The 17,068-nt window shown below is 43.8% G+C and overlaps 1 long non-coding RNA gene across 16 annotated transcripts in view; it reads left to right on the forward strand.

Annotated features, from left to right (window-relative positions):
- The window catches only part of LOC113264411 (uncharacterized), a 119,916-nt gene that overhangs the window by 98,115 nt on the left and 4,733 nt on the right, over window positions 1-17,068 (forward strand). For 3 of the 16 annotated variants that reach the window (XR_008956616.1, XR_008956618.1, XR_008956617.1), the window contains 5 exons: window positions 8,180-8,261; window positions 11,002-11,179; window positions 11,381-11,445; window positions 12,094-12,234; window positions 12,448-15,336. This is a non-coding gene — a long non-coding RNA (uncharacterized LOC113264411). Of the gene's footprint in view, window positions 1-8,179; window positions 11,446-12,093; window positions 12,235-12,447; window positions 15,337-17,068 lie in introns of those variants that run through there. The other 13 variants (XR_008956621.1, XR_008956625.1, XR_008956614.1 and 10 more) reach the window with 8 other exon arrangements.

The following is a 17,068-nucleotide window of genomic DNA, read 5'->3' on the forward strand; positions in this document are numbered from 1 at the left end:
GACCGTACATCCTAGCTTCCCTTGTCACTAGGTGTTGCCACAAGACTCAGTTTTGCCCAAGAAATTTTAGAATCATTGTCATGTAATTGCTTTCAGGAACCTGTCCTAATAGACATTTGGCATGTCCCTATTGTCTTCTTATTTATTGTCCCATGTTCTGTCTTGCTTCCTGGAATTCTGATGAGAAAGCCTGGAGTTACAGCAGCCTCCTTGCATCGCAAGAACGGGTGCTGCATTCTGAGGATGGAACAGTAGGCGCTGGCGTGGGGCTAGGGCTGTAGATGCTCTGTGGATGTACCATATCAGCCCTGAACGGCTGATCCTCAGACTTTGACGTAAGGGAGAGATGAACTTCTATCTTGTTCAAGCCACTGTTATTATAGGTCTAGTTGTTTGCAGCCAAATCTAGTCCCAACCGAAGGAACAGCAGACAGGGAAGAACTGGCCAGAGAGTTTGAACAAGAGCAATTCAATGTCATGGAAACCATGGAAGTCAGAATTTCAGAGCAGTGACCGACACTGTGGAGGAGGGGGAAGCCTGAAGACAAAGATACTTTATTTGACAGCTTAAAGGTCACTGGTAGTTTAAAGTAAACACTGTCCAGGGTTAACTGCAAACCAAGCCGTATAAAAAGCCTCTTCACATTATCTGCAAATGCTCAGGACCTGCCAACTGACCTACCTCTTGGGATCTGGAAGATGCCTATGTATTATGAAGAGAACAAAATATTTGCAGACTCACCTTATCCGCACAGACTGTATCGGCCTTCAGGGAATTGGCTAGAGACCATAGTCACCGTGAGAAAAGGTTGTCAAGATAATCAAAGGAGTGTTTCCAGCAACGAAGTTGGAGAATAAATGAAGGGCAAGGGTCTTCCCAATGGCACCCCCTTGTGATTTGGCTAATGCTCTCCGCTCCTTCGGATGTCAGCCTAGAGCCACTTCCTCCGACACAGTCTTTGGATCCCCTGTTGTAGCCTCTTACAGCTCCCTCAACTTGTCCTCCGTATCTCCCCTTGTTTATTATCTGCCTTCCTCAATGGCGTATTAGTCCCACGAGGCCTTGGGCCCTGTCTGGTTCATTCATCACTGTGTCTTCAGGGCCCAGCTGAGTGTCTGGCAAAGAACAGCAGCTCAGTTTAGCGCATGAAGTTTCTCCTTGCAGGGCTTCGTGGTTCGCTTGTGCGTGTTTGTTCCTTGTGTTTGTTCCTTTGTGGTTGTTCCTTGTACATGAGGAAAGACTTTTGGCATTGCTTCCTCTCTTGGCTTCTCATCGTTTTCATCCTGAGAACTGATGAAGAGAGAGGGGAAAGTGCAACTCCTAGTTACTGTCCACCTATGTTGGGGGAGGATGGTGTCTTACTTAATTTTCCATTCCCTCACCAAAGGCACCAGGGAGCCAGTTAGTATACTAAGACTGTGTGGCACCCAAGGGTCTCTCAGAAGCTGGAAGAGTGAAGGCGGTCTTGAAGATCCCCCCACGGTACCTTCCAGGGTGAAGGTATTCTAAAACGTACTCTAGACCAGTGTCTATTAGAACATTACTTCAGCTACAGAGAAAGAATTGCATTCCAGTTCCTCCCATTCTGGCCTCTACCTTCCCTCACCTTATCTCCTCATCCCCTTTGTCCCCAGTGAGAGCCATCACTCTTCCCCTTGGGTACCTCCAGTGCCGTTCCTTGGCTCAGGTGGTTTCCCCTCCTGAATGTCTTCTTTCTCCCTGTCCCTTGTTCTCAAGACTCATATTAAATGCCGTCGTCTCTGGGGAGCCTTCCCAGTCGAGGCACACATCTTTGTCCCCTGAACGCCAACAACTCCTACTGTCTGATATTCCTTTGAAAATTGGCACATTCTGTCTTGTGCTGTTAGCCTGATTTTTAGATGAGTACTCAGCTTTCTGAAAGGGCGTTACCTTGAACTTCTGCATGGCCCTTGGGTATAGCCTCGTACAAAGTAGATAGATATCAGCAAATTGCTATTGGTTGACTATCACAGTGTCCTGTTCCTTAGCTATGCTCTCTGTTTGCTGACGTGGAGAAGAAAACGCGCGCGCACACACACACACACACCTACACAGACACACATGACAACAGCAACCCTTGCCTGTCCCTGCTTTCATGGCTTCTCATCTTGGACTGTCAGACAATACTACAAGTTGTGGGGACCCTAATTTATTTTCCTATCTTAAAAAAACCCCACGACCTGTTGTGGCTAGTGACTCATAAACTGTAGTCGATGATTATAAGTAAGACGTATGTAATTGTTTACCAGCAAGCTTTAAATAAACACATAAATTTCAGTGTCTCTTCTTATTGGATTTTCTGACATGCTGGAATTGATCTGAGATCTCATTGAAATGTAAACTACAAACTAGCCTCTGAGGCTCTTAAATCAGATGGGAGTAGAGAGAATAGGATGGTTAGCACCTTTGAGAAGCGTATCTATTTGGTAAAATGGTTAACCGGTTATATTTTGTCAGCCAAAAGAATGACAGCTGCATTTGCACCAGGCTGCAGACATTGCCTCTAAGCTGTTCCTCCTTTGTCTCCTTTCCAAAGGAGAGGCCTTTGGCTGGGAACAGTGGGGATAGGCCACGGTCAGACCAGTAACCCCTTCTTGTGACATAACTAAGATTCTCATTATCAAGTGCTCCCTTTGCAACCATTCCTCACAGCGACAGTATCAAACAGGAGTCTCCAGAGAAACAGAAGACATAGAGGAGATTTATGATAGGAACTGGCTCACACGATTGTGGAGGCTGAGAAGTCCCCCAATCTGCTGTTTGCAAGCTGGACAGCCAGGAAAGCCCATGGCAGAATTCAGTGCAAGTCCGAAGTCCTGAGAACAGGTGGTGTAACTCCCAGTCGCAGGGCAAACTCCTGAGAACCAGGGGGTTGCTGCCCTAAGTCCTGGTGCCCAAAGGCCCAGAAGCTTCAATGTCCATAGGCAGGAGAAGATGGACATCCCATCTCAAGAAGAGGGAGTGAATTCACCCTTCCTTTGCCCTTTTATTCCATTGGGTCGCCCAGTGGATTGGAGATGCCCAGCCATGCTGGTGAGAGCAGATCTCTTTACTCAGTCTGCTTCTGGAAACACCCTCACAGACACATCCAGAAATACTGTTTTATCAGCTATCTGGGCATCCCTTAGCTCAGCCAAGCTCATACATAAAATTAACCATCATAGTGACAGTCCGAATATCCCATTTTGATTGTATAAAGGCTCATTTTAAGCAACTTGACTAAGTCAGAAACACGGTCTCCTATGTAGAGCCCCAGCTTATTCAGAGGTTAGAGAAACACAGATTTAGTGATGGCAGAGGTAATACAGGCAAAGGTGTCTCTAATGAAGGTCTTGGGACGCACCTTACAACGGTGTCAGTGTCCTAACGTGTGCTAGCCCACCAGCCGTGATTGCTCAGGTAGTGTCCTAAAAGGCAGCCCTCTTCTCTCCGGCTTGCAAGCTTGAACTTGGGCGGGGCCACACCTCTTCCATGTTTTAAGCTGTTACGTTTAAGGGTGTTATAATGGATTATGGACTGATAATCTCACACTGTTGTTGAAAGCTTTCTTGCTGAAGCAAGTCGAGTCAGCAATTCCTGATGATTCCTAAGGGACAGATATTAGAACCAGTCTAAACGACAACTTCACAGGACAAATGGCCCAGATTGAAAGAAGAGGAAAAGACTATGGACTCTGGGAAACAAACTGAGGGCTTCAGAGGGGAGGGGGTGGGGGAATGGGATAGACTGGTGATGGGTAGTAAGGAGGGCACGTATTGCATGGTGCACTGGGTGTTATACGCAACTAATGAATCATCGAACTTTACATCAGAAACCAGGGATGTACTGTATGGTGACATAATATAAAATAAATAAAAATAAATAAAAGGCAAAAAAAAAAAAAAAAAAAAGAAGAGGAAATGACTCCCTTCTGACAGGAAGAATGATCCTAACACAGAAATCACTGAATTTCCTGATAGCACGTATCTAAATAGACAGTGGAATCATGTTTCGCTTTTTTTATCTGCATATAAAATAAAAAAATTTCAAAAACACTTGGTTGTCAAAAAAATGATGGGTAATCCTAAACAGGCAACACAACACACTTTATTCGGAAAGAGTCAGTAGGCTTTGCTTGTTTAAAAAAACAAAAAGTTCTAAGACTGACAGAAAGCTGTTTGCAAGGGTTTTTGCCACAGAAAGTCACAAACAGGTCCAATAAGAAGAAAAATTTGACGTGATTTAGAGAGTCGCACCCTCCTCAAATCAACAAGAGATAAATTAAGCCGTGATTGATGTTGGTTAGTGGTTTTCTTTCTTTTTTTTTTTTTTTAAGTTGTACAAGGTGATGTTTTTCATTAAGGTGTACAACGTGATGATTTATACATATACGTTGTGAAATAATTACCACAATCAAGTTAATTAACGCATCCATCACTTTACATAGTTACCTTTTTTGGGTGGTGAGAACAGGTAAGATCTACTCCCTTAGCAAACGTCGAGTATACGGTACAGTTCTGTTGACTGTAGTCACCATGCTGTGCATTTTGAGATCCCCAGAAGTTTTCATCTTATAGCTGAAAGTTTATACCCTTTGACCCACATCGCCCCACTTCCCCCAACCCCCCAGCCCTTGCCAACCAGCATTCTACTCTGTTTTTATGAGCTCAACTTGTTTCTTTTTGATTCCACATGTGATGATGCCATGCAGTATTTTTGTGTGTCTGGCTTGTTTTACTTACCGGGTTAAGGAAGAAAGTGAAGTCTCAACAGAGTGACGGGCTGGATAAAACTGTAAGGTTCTCCTGCTCTTGAGAACTGGACTTCAAATTTTTTTGATCGCCTGGGGGGCAGGGGTTGGGGGGTTGTTGAGAAACCAGGTACCCGCGCTAACATTTCTAAGTAACACTTCACATTCTTTCCCTTAAATTCAGGTAGGAGCAAAGAATGTCATTTCTAGTATATTATATTTACATTTGAAAATAAAATGGCTACTTTTCTGACTTAAATGTGTCCCATCTAATGCCATACCGCTCCAGCATAGCTGTTCTCTAACAAAGATTTTTTCAACATTCCTTTTCCTCCTTTTCATATTTTTATCCCACTCTCCCTGAAGAATTTTATTCCATTGTAGATTCTTGTGCTTGAAAGTCTTTTATTGTTGACCCTATCATGGTTCCTCATAACAAAAGTATTTAACTGAAATAAGATGTTGAAATATTTCCTCTGAACATTAAGCGGGGAACGTTCACCCTTTTTCCTGGATTAGACCTAGGGCACCATTGTTTGAACCACACGCAACCCTCCACCTGTCTTTGGGAGGAAGTACACTTGTGAGAAAGAAGGGCTGCTGGAATCAGGGCCCTCCATTCTGAAGGAGGCGTACTGTGGTAGGTGGATGGCTCCTACTCTCCACTGCCCCGTAATACCATCAAGCAGCCACACCCTCACCATGGCCGCCTGGTGGGTGGAGTGTGCTTTTCATCATGGCCTTGAGCATGGTTCAGTGACTTACCTCAGTGGACAAGTGTGAGCAGAGGCTTGAAAAGGGCTTGTGCAGTCTGGTTTGGGTTCTAGTGCTTCTGCCATTGCTATGAGAAGACCGTGCTCTGGCTAGCTGCTGCCTTTCCCTGGGTCCCAAATTAAATATGGCCCAGCCAGGACCCATTGCAAAATGAAAATGTAGGGCATGAGGATTCAATCCCTCTTTCTCCTGGCTCACCACCTCAATCCATTGTGGATGGGCAACACCCAAAGGGTAGAAACCTCCATGCAGGGATGTACTTGTTGCTTGGATTGGGAGTGAACAAGAAGTCCCTGCCCATTGCCCACCAATTGTGCCCTGACTCTACCAGTCTAAATAGCCACTACCTTGTCCCACCTCAAGACACTGCAGAGCACACGCCTGACTGGCCCTCCCTGTGCTCATGTCCAGAACCCTAATGGGACGGAGGGCAGCAGTGGTCACTGGGTATGAACAGAGAGATGATGGCTGAGTACCCATCCTGGAGGGCCGGGAGATGAGAGAAGCACCATGTGTGAATTGAGGCTTTCAGTCCTTGGTGCGTGTTTCACTGGACTTTACTCATAAAACTTGAATGTCTCGGTCCATCTCAGAGTATTAAAGCCCACGTGCAAGGTCCTCCTGAGTGTAGAGCTCCGTAAAATTGCACTGATCACAGAACATGGAGCCAACCCCGGGCGCAGCAAACTGCAGACCTGAGGCCGAAATTGGGGCATCCCACCTGACCCACACTTGCCTGAGTATGAACGATCGCTGTTTCAAGTCACTGTGTGTTGGCGGGTGGTGGGGGGGAGTGGTTCCGCAGCATCACTGCGGCAATGTCTGAATGACACAAGTTGTGGGGGAAATTCAGGTTCTAAAATATGGCTCCCTAAAACCACTCGTGCCTTTTTGCTTCTTAAAAGTCTTTGCATGCTTGCACGGACACCGGTAGTCCACTTTGAGGTCTGCTGACCTAGAGATCAAAGGTGGAGTGGGAGGGAGTGTGTGAGACACCTAAAAGGTGGAGGGTTGTGGTCAGCAAGGGGGATCCTGCAGCTGGTAAGTCAGGGGAAGAGCAAGTCTGGGGATGGCCCTGCTGGAGGACGGAGGCTGTGAGCTGGAGCATTAGGAGGTGGAGGTGTGGCAGAGCCAGTGGCACTGTAGGTCCCAGTGGACTCCATGTCACCCGCTACGGGCAATGTCATGGAGTGGTGATGCACAGAGGTTGTAGTCTGACAGGTAATTTGCCTCTGCTAGTCCCTTGTGCTTGCCTGTGTGACAGTGGGCATGCTCTTACCTCCTGAGGGCTTTCACTTCCTTATCTGTACCTGTGCTCCAGCGTCATTCTGGGAATTCCACACATAATCCATGAAAGGGCTTCAGCACAATACCCAACACTTGGTAAGAACTCAGTAAATATTCACTGTTTATTATTATGCAAGATGATGGGAGTTAGGTAACCTGGCCCTCCCTGTGGTTGTTTCCTGGGATTTTTGCAACAAACGACTGTGAACTGGGTGGCTTGAGACAACAGAAATGTGGTCTTTCACAGTTCTGGAGGCTGGAGGTCCGTGGTTAAGGTGTCATCAGGGCTGCACTTCCTCCACGTGCTCTAGGGGAGATTCCAGTCCTTGCCTCTTCCTCCCTCTGGTGGCTGCAGCCTTCCTTCCTTCACTTGGCGCCCCATCACGCTAACTTCCCTCCCCCTCTTCGGTCTCTCTGCAGGCCTCTAATAATGACCCTTGTCATTAGATTTCAGGCTGACCAGGATAACTCAGGATGATCTCCTCCTCTCATGATCCTTAACTTCATTACATCTGCAAAGACTCTTTTCCCGAATAACTTCACATTCACAGATTCCAGGGATTAGGATGTGGTCATATCTTTTGGGGGGGGCCACTATGCAGCCCATGGCAATGTCCGTATCTCTAATGAATGTACTAGAAGCATCACCTGGCAAGAAAAGGCAGAGGGTGGCAGAGGCAGGTGACATGGGCCTATGAGAGGAAGGATTTCATAATAATTAATGAATAACAGTGGGGGAGTGGAGAGGCTGGCTCCACCTCCCAGCAGGGTATAGATAACCTACATCTTTGGGCATAGGGCTTCAACGGAGCCACCACTCATGGGAAATGTGAGGCTTCAATAGAGTCAGAGGGAGGGGGTCTGTAACCCAAAGAGTAACCCCAAAATATAGTAGATTCTTGATGGGACACAGTGTATGCCATGTTCAGAAAATGGACCGGTTCAGGGGAGCAGAAGATATTCAGGCAAATTGAGTGAGAAAATGCCAGGGAATGTGTGTTAAGGCTGGGAGTCTGGAAAGATGTCAAAGCCAACTCTGGTGAACTAGCAGCCAGCAAACCCTACCATCCTTGGCAGAACCCCCTCCCAACTTCCAGTCACCTCACCACTCCAGCCCCTCACCTTGAACACCAAATCTGTTCTTAGAAAGCTTTATGTGCCTTTAAGTCCCCATAAGCAGTGGGGTTGGTCTGCTCTGGTGTCTGGGAAATGAGTGGCTGAACTTCTACTGATTTCATGTTTTCATCGAGAATATCATTATGTAATCTTTACAGTAAGAGGATGATTTTCTCTAATAATTGATACCATATCTGTATCAATGTAGTTAAATATATCTCACTCGGCTCTTTCCACCCTTTATCTCATAGGAAGCATTGTGCTAATGAAAAGCTTCAGATCAACCCTGAAGGGAATGATTCAGGTTTACAAATCATTGTGCTCCCAGTTGGGGTAAGTTATCACATATTATTTGCTTATGTACAGGCCACCCTAGGAATACTCTGACTTCTCCCTTTTTTGAATTACTATTTGGAGAGAAGGAAACAATTAAATTATATTAGAAAGGGAGATCTGGAGAGCCTGTAGTTGGTTCTATGTTCTGAAGAGAAATTATGAAGTGTAGATAGGTCAAGAGAGTGGAGAGATTTGGTGAAAGAAAAGCAGTGTATAAAATTAATTTTTAACTTTTGGTGTTGGGGGATGCCATTGACTTCTTTGAAGATCTGATGAAACCTGTGGATTCTTTCCCTAGACAGACTCACATAAGCATATCCACACGAAATCCCACAGGCAGCCTTGCTAAGTACTCAGTCACCCCAAAGCCCACTCACCACCTCCTAGGGATGGATCCCAGGGGTCCAGTTAAGGCCTTCTGGAGCATAGTAAGCTCAGAGAGTGATAGAAACACCAGCTCCACTGAAACTATGGTTGAGATGGGAGAAGAGAAGAAGAGGTTGGAAAGCTAGGTAGAGAGGCTCAAAGGGCAAGATTTAAGGAATATAACTGCATTCTGGAGTTGGCATGCTAAATATTTTGGGCAGGATATACACCAAAGACTGGGGATCCCAGGTGGCAGACCAGTCACCTTCTTGGCTTTAATGGCCTCATCTGTAAAATGGGAATGTTCTCAGGGTCAGCATGAGAACAAAGTGAGATAACAAAATGAAGGTGTTTTGTAAATCTTTTGGTTACAAAGCATCAAATGGAGGTTCAGGAAGATTAACCAGGTGATGACCTACTGGGTATATGCCCTCAGAGCCCTCTACTAGGGAGCCGGAAACATGTAATGTGGCTTCAGACTATTAGTCAGGGCAAGAGAATGAGAACATTCATGGACATATTATACAGTAAGCCAGGTGGAATGAACTTATCATTTTTGAAGCAAGGAGTAATATACCAGACAGATTATTACTTTTCAGTGTGAATGGATAGGTCTTGAGTGAGATCAGGAAGAAGATAAGAAATGTTAATCCTGAAAGCCCCTGAATTTTTCCAGAGGTCCTTCTTCCAAAACCAGATGGTACATGAATTAGATTTTCTGTGAATTATAGAATATTACATTTTATAACCAAACCAAATTGATGTCTTATGCCTGGAACCAATGCACTATTGAATCTATTGGGAACAGCTTAGATGATCTTAACTATTGATTCATGAAAAAGGTTTTGGCAAAAGGTCTCAGACAAGGAATCAAGCCAGAAGCAGCATTTGTCATACCAGATGGGTTGACTCACCCTTTGGACTGAAAAATTCACCTGTCTTTTTGTGAAAACTGCCTATTGGTCTATTAAATGGAACAGGGACATTTGTTATATCATATATCAACGGATGAGTCTTGATTATCCAATGTATATGAGCTTCTGGGATGCTTTCAGTTTGGTGCTAAATATTATCTATAAAGCTGGTCTTTTAGAGGAACTTAATAAAAACCCATTTGGACATCCAAAGGTCAGCTATTTGGAAGAAGGGATGGGAAATTGGCTCATAGCCACTTTGGGAGAAAGAAGTCATGTTAGAAGTTGAGAAGCTACTACATGCAAGAGACAAGTGAGGTCATCTACTCTACACGATAGTAAATAAGAGATTGTCCCTTTTTGGGGGGCCACAGTGAGACCTTGGTTCTTAATGCCAAAAGGTAACTCCCTAAAAAAGTTATTTGGATTCAAAGTTGTGAAGATGACTTTTCCTTCAACTTTCCGCCGGAGGTCTTATGCTCATCATTTAAAGTTTGGCCAAAATATCATCTACCTGAGTAGTTTCCCGACCTTCCCTACCCCTGTCCTGCCCCCTGGACACAGGGTCAAATTACCCTATTCCTCCCCCCCCCCTTGTTTCTGTACTGGGTTACTTGTTTCAGGTCTGCCTCCCTCCTGCAAAGGATTTTGTCTATCTTGCTCACTGCAGTATTTTCAGCCCCTAGCACGCATCTGGTCCATATTTGTCAAACAGATGAATTTGCGGAGCTTTTAAAACCTTGAGACAAACCCTGATTTGCTTACCTGTTCTTAGAATCCCTCTTGTATGACTTATTCTGACCAGTCTTCTGGATTCTACACATATAAGATAGCTCTCTGTTTCTGCTGTTGCTGTCCTAAATTCAGAATTTCCTTACATGTGGACCACTGCAATGACCCTTGAAGCATTCTGCCTGTCTTCGGTCTCTCCATCCACTCCAGGGCATTCTGTAAACTCTGTGCTGGGTCAATTTTCAATTTCCTACCCAAAAAACAAGTCATCAGTCTGACTTTCAAGTACCCTCCAATCTGTCTCTCTTTCCCATCTTGCTTTTGTACCCTTTGACTCAGTGACGTCAAAGTACTCTTCCCTTTCCACACACAGCCTGCATTTTCCTGCCTCCAAGCCTCTGCTCTAGTGGTTCTCTTCACTTGACCGGATATTAGCCAACTTTAAGACCCAACTCAAATATTCAGTCCTGCAAGGAGTTTTCCCAGGTTTCACTAAACTGAAAGTAACCCCTGCTTCTTTCAACTTTTCCTGCACTGTACTTGTTCCTTTCCTAAAGTATGAAACTCTTGGGTAAATGTCTGGACTCCTCCACTAGACAGAGAAGTAGTTGGGGATAGGAGTACATTTTATCTCAGTGCATGAAAGCAGAAAGCCGCCCACATAGGAGACACTCAACAAAAACTGCAGATCGCGGGACCATGTCTGCATTCTTGTTTGGGTTCAGTTTTATTTTAAGCACAGGAAAATGCAAAACATCCTGGAATATATTACTCACGATTATTGCCAAGGGAAAGAAATCTGTCTCCTATTTGAAGAACCGCCTGGCGATAGATTTTGGCAATCACACAGAACTTTGCAATTTGCAACGGGCTCCACTTCATTTGATCCCAGGAGCTTGTGAGGTAAGTCGGTGTATCACAGGTGTCTCCAGTTCATAGCTAAGGAACCTGAGACTTGGGCAGGAGAAATCACATGGGGTGCCGTAGCTAGCAGGTGGTGGGGCTGGTACTCGGTCTTGTGATTTCTTGCCTTTGTCTGCTGCCCTCCTCCAGCCCTCATCAGGAGGTGGGTGGAGACTCCGATAAATTCTTATTGCATTTTAGAGAGATGACTCCAGAAACTCCAGTATTTCCAGATGAGCATTCATCCTGGGAGAGAAAGATTAATGGTAAATGAGCTAAGCTTTCCATTCCAGACCTTGGAATAAAGAACAATGTAAAAAGTGGTAGAGTTTGCATAGACAGTGATGAAACATTTTATTTTTATTTTATTTTTAAAAAGATTTATTATATCTAAAATAGAGAGAGAGAGAGCACGAGCAGGAGAGGCAGAGGGAGAGAGAGAATCCCAAGCAGACTCCCTGCTGAGTGTGGAGCCCGACGTGGAGCCCGATCTCACGAATTTGAGATCATGACCTGAGCTGAAACCAAGAGTGGGATGCTTAACCAGCCGCATCACCCAGGCGCCCCAAGACACTTTATAAATTAAATGGAAAGGACGCTTACCTGTGAACTATAGGCTGGTCAAGTGTAAGCATCTTTGTGCCTGAGTCTTTGTGTCTCCTAGAATATCGAAGGCAGCAAGAGCTAAGGGAAAAAGTTCAGGCATTAGACCTAGAGAACCCTGGGCTCAAGCCCCAGCCTCACTACTTCTGGCTGGCTTTGAGAAAATGACTACCTTTCCTTATCTGTAAATGAATTCGTCGTCCTAATCATGTGTCAATCCTATGAATCTATTATCCCGTTCAGTTCTCCCTAGACTCTGAGATGTAGTCATTTTATTTGTTTGTTTACTATTTTCCATTCCTTTCTTCTAGATAAGGAAATGGGTCAGAGGGATTAAAAGCCAGAGCAAGAGATTGCCGAGAAGATGAACCGCAGCCCACTCACTCCCCTGTGTCCACTTCCATCTACAGAAGCTGGATGGGAAGTCCCGTCCCAGCAGGGCTCCTGTGAAGGTTAGATAAGAAAATGTGTTCGAAGTGTCAAGATGATATTAATTAGATCCCTTCTCATTTTTTTAAACAAATGTTTGTGAATAAATATCTTCAGGTATCTGTATTTCTTTAAATCATGTTTGAATTATAAGCCCTTTGTTTAATGACAATGATTAGTCCATCAAGTTCATGTTTATACTCAGCTTCTTTTTTTTCTTTTTTTCCTTTTTCCAGTCGTGGGGAAAGCTCACCATCAGAACCTGAGGCAGAGCCAGGCACCGCCCTCCACCGGCGGCAGCAGAGCTCACGGCTGGGAAAGGCCCGCAGAAGCGGGGAAGAGCCTTTGAAGTCCTGCTCTTGCAGAAACAAGCCTATAAATGATGGCGTCTGTCATAAGCACGGTAATGAATTGCCTCAAAACGGGTGTCTACTTCACTTTAGTGCTTTTCTTTTTTTTTTTATAGCAGTGTTTTTCTTTTTCTTTTCTTCTATTTTAAAAAAGTTTTCATTTTAATTCCAGCTAGCTAACATACAAGGTTATATTAGTTTCAGGTGTACGATAGAGTGATTCAACACTTCCATCCATCAGCCTCCCATTCATGTTTCATGGGGAGTTACAGAAGTCAATCAAGAAAAAAAAAACCTGGGAAGAAAATATTGTATAAGAATTGTTGATGGGTCTAGAAAGGCTCCAACTCTGTTTAACATAAATGTTTTCATCAGACTTTCTTACCCTCCCTAATGACGAGTCTAGCATCCATGGACTAGAGAACATTCCAGAGGGGAGGGGATGTCGGGACCTGGAAGAGGTCCAAACCACAAGATGGACAAGACCAAGACTCAGCCCCGATTCTGAGCCTTTGCTCCAACTTCTCAGCTGTGTAGTCTTCCGCCGATGCCTGCACACTCTTGCAACCCTGGGACCGAGGTTGCCCGTGGTTCCTCAAATCATTTCCTTTTCTCCGGGCACACAGGAGAAACAAGCAGTGGGCCCGGGACGGATTCTGGCCAATGGAATGTACATAGTACATCCAAGGCTGTGTGAAAATTCTTCTGTTTTGCACCTGGAATTTCTCCCCCAAATAATTATTTTTTCCAGTAAAGAAATATGAAATACTTACTGTGGAAAATTTGAAAAGAAAATTAAGAATGAAATATCTTCCCGTGAAAACGATCACTATTAATATCACGGGCTATTTCTTAAGTATATTTTTACCAGAGTTGAGAACATGGTGCCCATGCAATTCTGTATCCGGTGTAGTTTTTGCTTGCCAGTGACATAAGCGTTTCCCTATATCACTAAACATTAGACATTAGACATTACTTTCCGGAGTTAATATTCCATTGTAAGGACATACCGTATCTTCCTAACCAATTCCTTATTGTCGGATAGTTAGATTATTTCCAGTTTTTCAGGGTTACACAACATACTGCAATGGCCATATTTGTAAACTTTAGATTGTTTCCTTTGCAGTGTGAATTCTTTAAGGTGATTGAGGTTTTAGACTTGGGTAATACATGGGAAACCATTACATGTGTTAGAAACAACCTGATTTCTGGAATGTGAGAGCATAGGGAGGTCAACTGTGGGAACTGGGCTGTAAGAGGCCCTGGGAGGGTAGTTGAGATTCTTGCAAGAGATCAGAGGGAAATTCTTTTCTGCACCAGCTCTAGGGAGAGGTGCTCAGCTGTCTGAGCATGAGGGACAATGGAGGGTCCTCCCTCCAGGTTTCTTTGAGGGTCAGGCAAGCCCTTCTTCTTGGGAGACTCTAGGCTCACATTTCATGAGCTTGTGGTCACCATAGCTCCTGATTGTTATTTCTTTTTGCTTATTTATTTTTTTGACCCACACCTGAGTTTTTTTTTTTAAATGAGCTATAATTAACATGCCATAACATTCACTCTCTTAAAGCGCATAATTCAGTGGTTTTAATATAACCGCAAGCTTGTGCAACATCACCCTTATCTCACTCCAGAACATTTTCGTCACCCCAAAAAGAAATGCATACTCATCAACAGTCCTTCTCTCACTTCTCAAACCCTCGGTTCCTTGCAACACTCATTTACTTTCCTGTCTCTGTGGATTTGCTTATTCGAACTTCATAGAAGTGGGGTCTGTAATACGTGGCCTTTTACATCTGGCGTCCTTCACGAAGCACAGTGTTGTCAAGGATCATCCATGTTCTAGCAGGTACCACTACGTCTATTTTCAAGGCTAAATAATATTCCACTGTATGGACATATTACCTTCGTTTATCCACTGAGCAGGTGATAGACATGTGGGTTGTTTCCATTTTTTGGCAATTATGAGTAATGCTGCTACGAACACTTAATTCCTTTTTTTTTAAATTAATTTTTAGAGAAAGAGTGTGTGTGTGCGTGCGCGCTGTGCGGGGGGGCAGGGGCAGCAGGGAGAGGGAGAGAGAATCTTAAGCAGGCTCGATCTCGGGGCTCGATCTCACAACCCTGAGATTATGTCCTGAGCTGAAGTCAAGAATCAGATGCTTAACTGACTGAGCCACCGAGGCGCCCCGCGAACGTTTGATTTCTATGTAACTCGTGTACAAGTTATTGTGTGGATACTTAGTTCCAGTCCTCTTGCGTATATACCTAGGACTAGAACTCCTGTTTGACTCCATGTTTAACTTATTAAAGAACTGCCAAACTGTTTTCCAGAAAGGAAACCCATTTTTCATGTCCTCCAACAATGTATAAGGGTTCCAATGTCTCCACATCTTCCCCAACACCTGTAATTGGTCCATCTTATTTATTATAGGCCATGCTGGTAGGTGTGAAGGGAGATCTCACTCAGGCTTGGTTTGCATTTCTCTTTAATGGTTAGTGATGATAAACATCTCTTCACATTCTTACTGGGTATTGGTACATCTTCTTAAAATAAAGGTGTATGCAAATCCTTTGCCCATTTTTAAATTTGGTTATTTATCTTTTTGTTGTAGAGTTGTAAGAGTTTTTTTAAATATTCTGAATATAGATTCTTATGAATAAGATTTGCAAATATAGTTGCTTTTTTTTTATTTTGTGGGTTGTCTTTTCACTTCCTTGGTGGTGTCCTTTTAAACACAAATGTTTTTATTTTTGATAAAGTTTGATTTATCTATTGTTTCTTTTGTTGTGCTTTCAGTGTCATGTCTAACTCAAGGCCACAAAGATTCACTCCTGTTTTCTTCTAAGAGTTTCATAGTTTTAGCATTTGCATTTAAGTCTCTGATTCATATTGAGTTACTTTTGTATATGGCGCAAGGTACAGATCCAATTTCTTTCTTTTCTCTTTTCTTTCCCTTTCTTTCTTTCTTTCTTTCTTTCTTTCTTTCTTTCTTTCTTTCTTTCTTTCTTTCTTTCTCTCTCTCTCTCTCTTCCTTCCTTCCTTCCTTCCTTCCTTCCTTCCTTCCTTCCTTCCTTCCTTCCTTCCTTCCTTCCTTCTTTCTTTTTTTTCATGTGGATATGCAGTTATCCCAACACTATTTGTTGAAAAAATTATTCTTCTCCCAGTGGATTGTCTTGGCACCCTTGTTGAAAACCAATTATCTATAAATATATGAGTTTATTTTTGGACTTTCAATATATGTCTATCCTTATACCAGTAGCACACTGTCTTATGATTAGTGTAGGTTTGTCATAGGTTTTGAAATTGGGAAGCCTGTGTCTTCCAACTTCGATTTTTTTCAAAATTGTTTTGTCTACTTTGGGTCCCTTGCATTTCTGTATGAATTTAGGACCCATTTGTCAATTTATGTAAAAGAGGCTGCTGAGACTTTGACAGGGATTGTGTCGAATCTGTAGGCCAATCTGGGGAGTATTGCCATCTTAACATTATTTAGTCTTCTCCGGTGTTATTCTTAAAAAACAAAACAAACCACAAACCTCAACAGTTACTTAACTCACATAACCACAATTACTGTTTTTCTGCAGTGTGGATAGCTCCTATTTCCTCCAACTACCTTTTAAAATGGAACGCTTTGCCTTGTAAGTGAATTATTTTCTTTTACCAGACAAGCTCAGCTATGTATATTTCCGTATTAGACTGTAATGATTCTTTTTAGTGAATTATTGGGAGTGAATACAGTACAAATTTCACTAAAAGGTAGAAATGCCAAGGCAAAAAACAGACATTCAAATGATTGACCAATTTGCCAGAAAAGAATAGGTGGGTGTGTGATGAAAAGGGAAGGTTGGGGGTTTGCATACTCCAATGCTCTCCCAGAGTATTAGCAAGAGCTGATTCTCCACTCCTCTCCCTTGCATGTCATTCTTTGCTGTGCAGTTTTTAAAAAGTACTTAATTTCTCCGAAAGTGGTGTGATCCAGGTATTCCAGGTGACTTCATGGGCTTGTGTCTATGAGGCAGGTCACATTTGTTTTGTTTTTTTAAGATTTTATTTTTAAGTAATCTCTACCCCCAACCTGGGGCTCGAACCCACAACCCTGAGACCAAGAGTCGCACACTCCACTAATGGAGCCAGCCAGGCGCCTCAAGTCACACTTACTTTTAATGACAAATTATAGTTGCCTGAGCTCCCCCAGGCCTGGCTGCCAGAAACGAACCCCTTTGGAGTGTCTGGGACTTGTCGCTATGAGTCCCCAGAGGGTGCCTCAGGTGCGCAAAGACAGTCTGTCGGCCACAGCTACCTGCTCATTAGATCTGCCCCCTGTTGCCTCTTCTGCGCTTGGCCCCCACCCCCACCCCGCCTTGTGTCTGCCAGGCCTCCAGGAGACACTCATGATCGCATTGCCAAAACCACGCAGGAGTGCTATTTGGGGATTCATTTAAATCTCCCCAGGGGGCAGAGATTGGGCACCAGAGCAATGCCATTTCTGTATAGACAAAGAGAATGGTC

This window comes from Ursus arctos, unplaced genomic scaffold (assembly GCF_023065955.2).
Source record: "Ursus arctos isolate Adak ecotype North America unplaced genomic scaffold, UrsArc2.0 scaffold_31, whole genome shotgun sequence".
NCBI lineage: Eukaryota > Metazoa > Chordata > Mammalia > Carnivora > Ursidae > Ursus > Ursus arctos.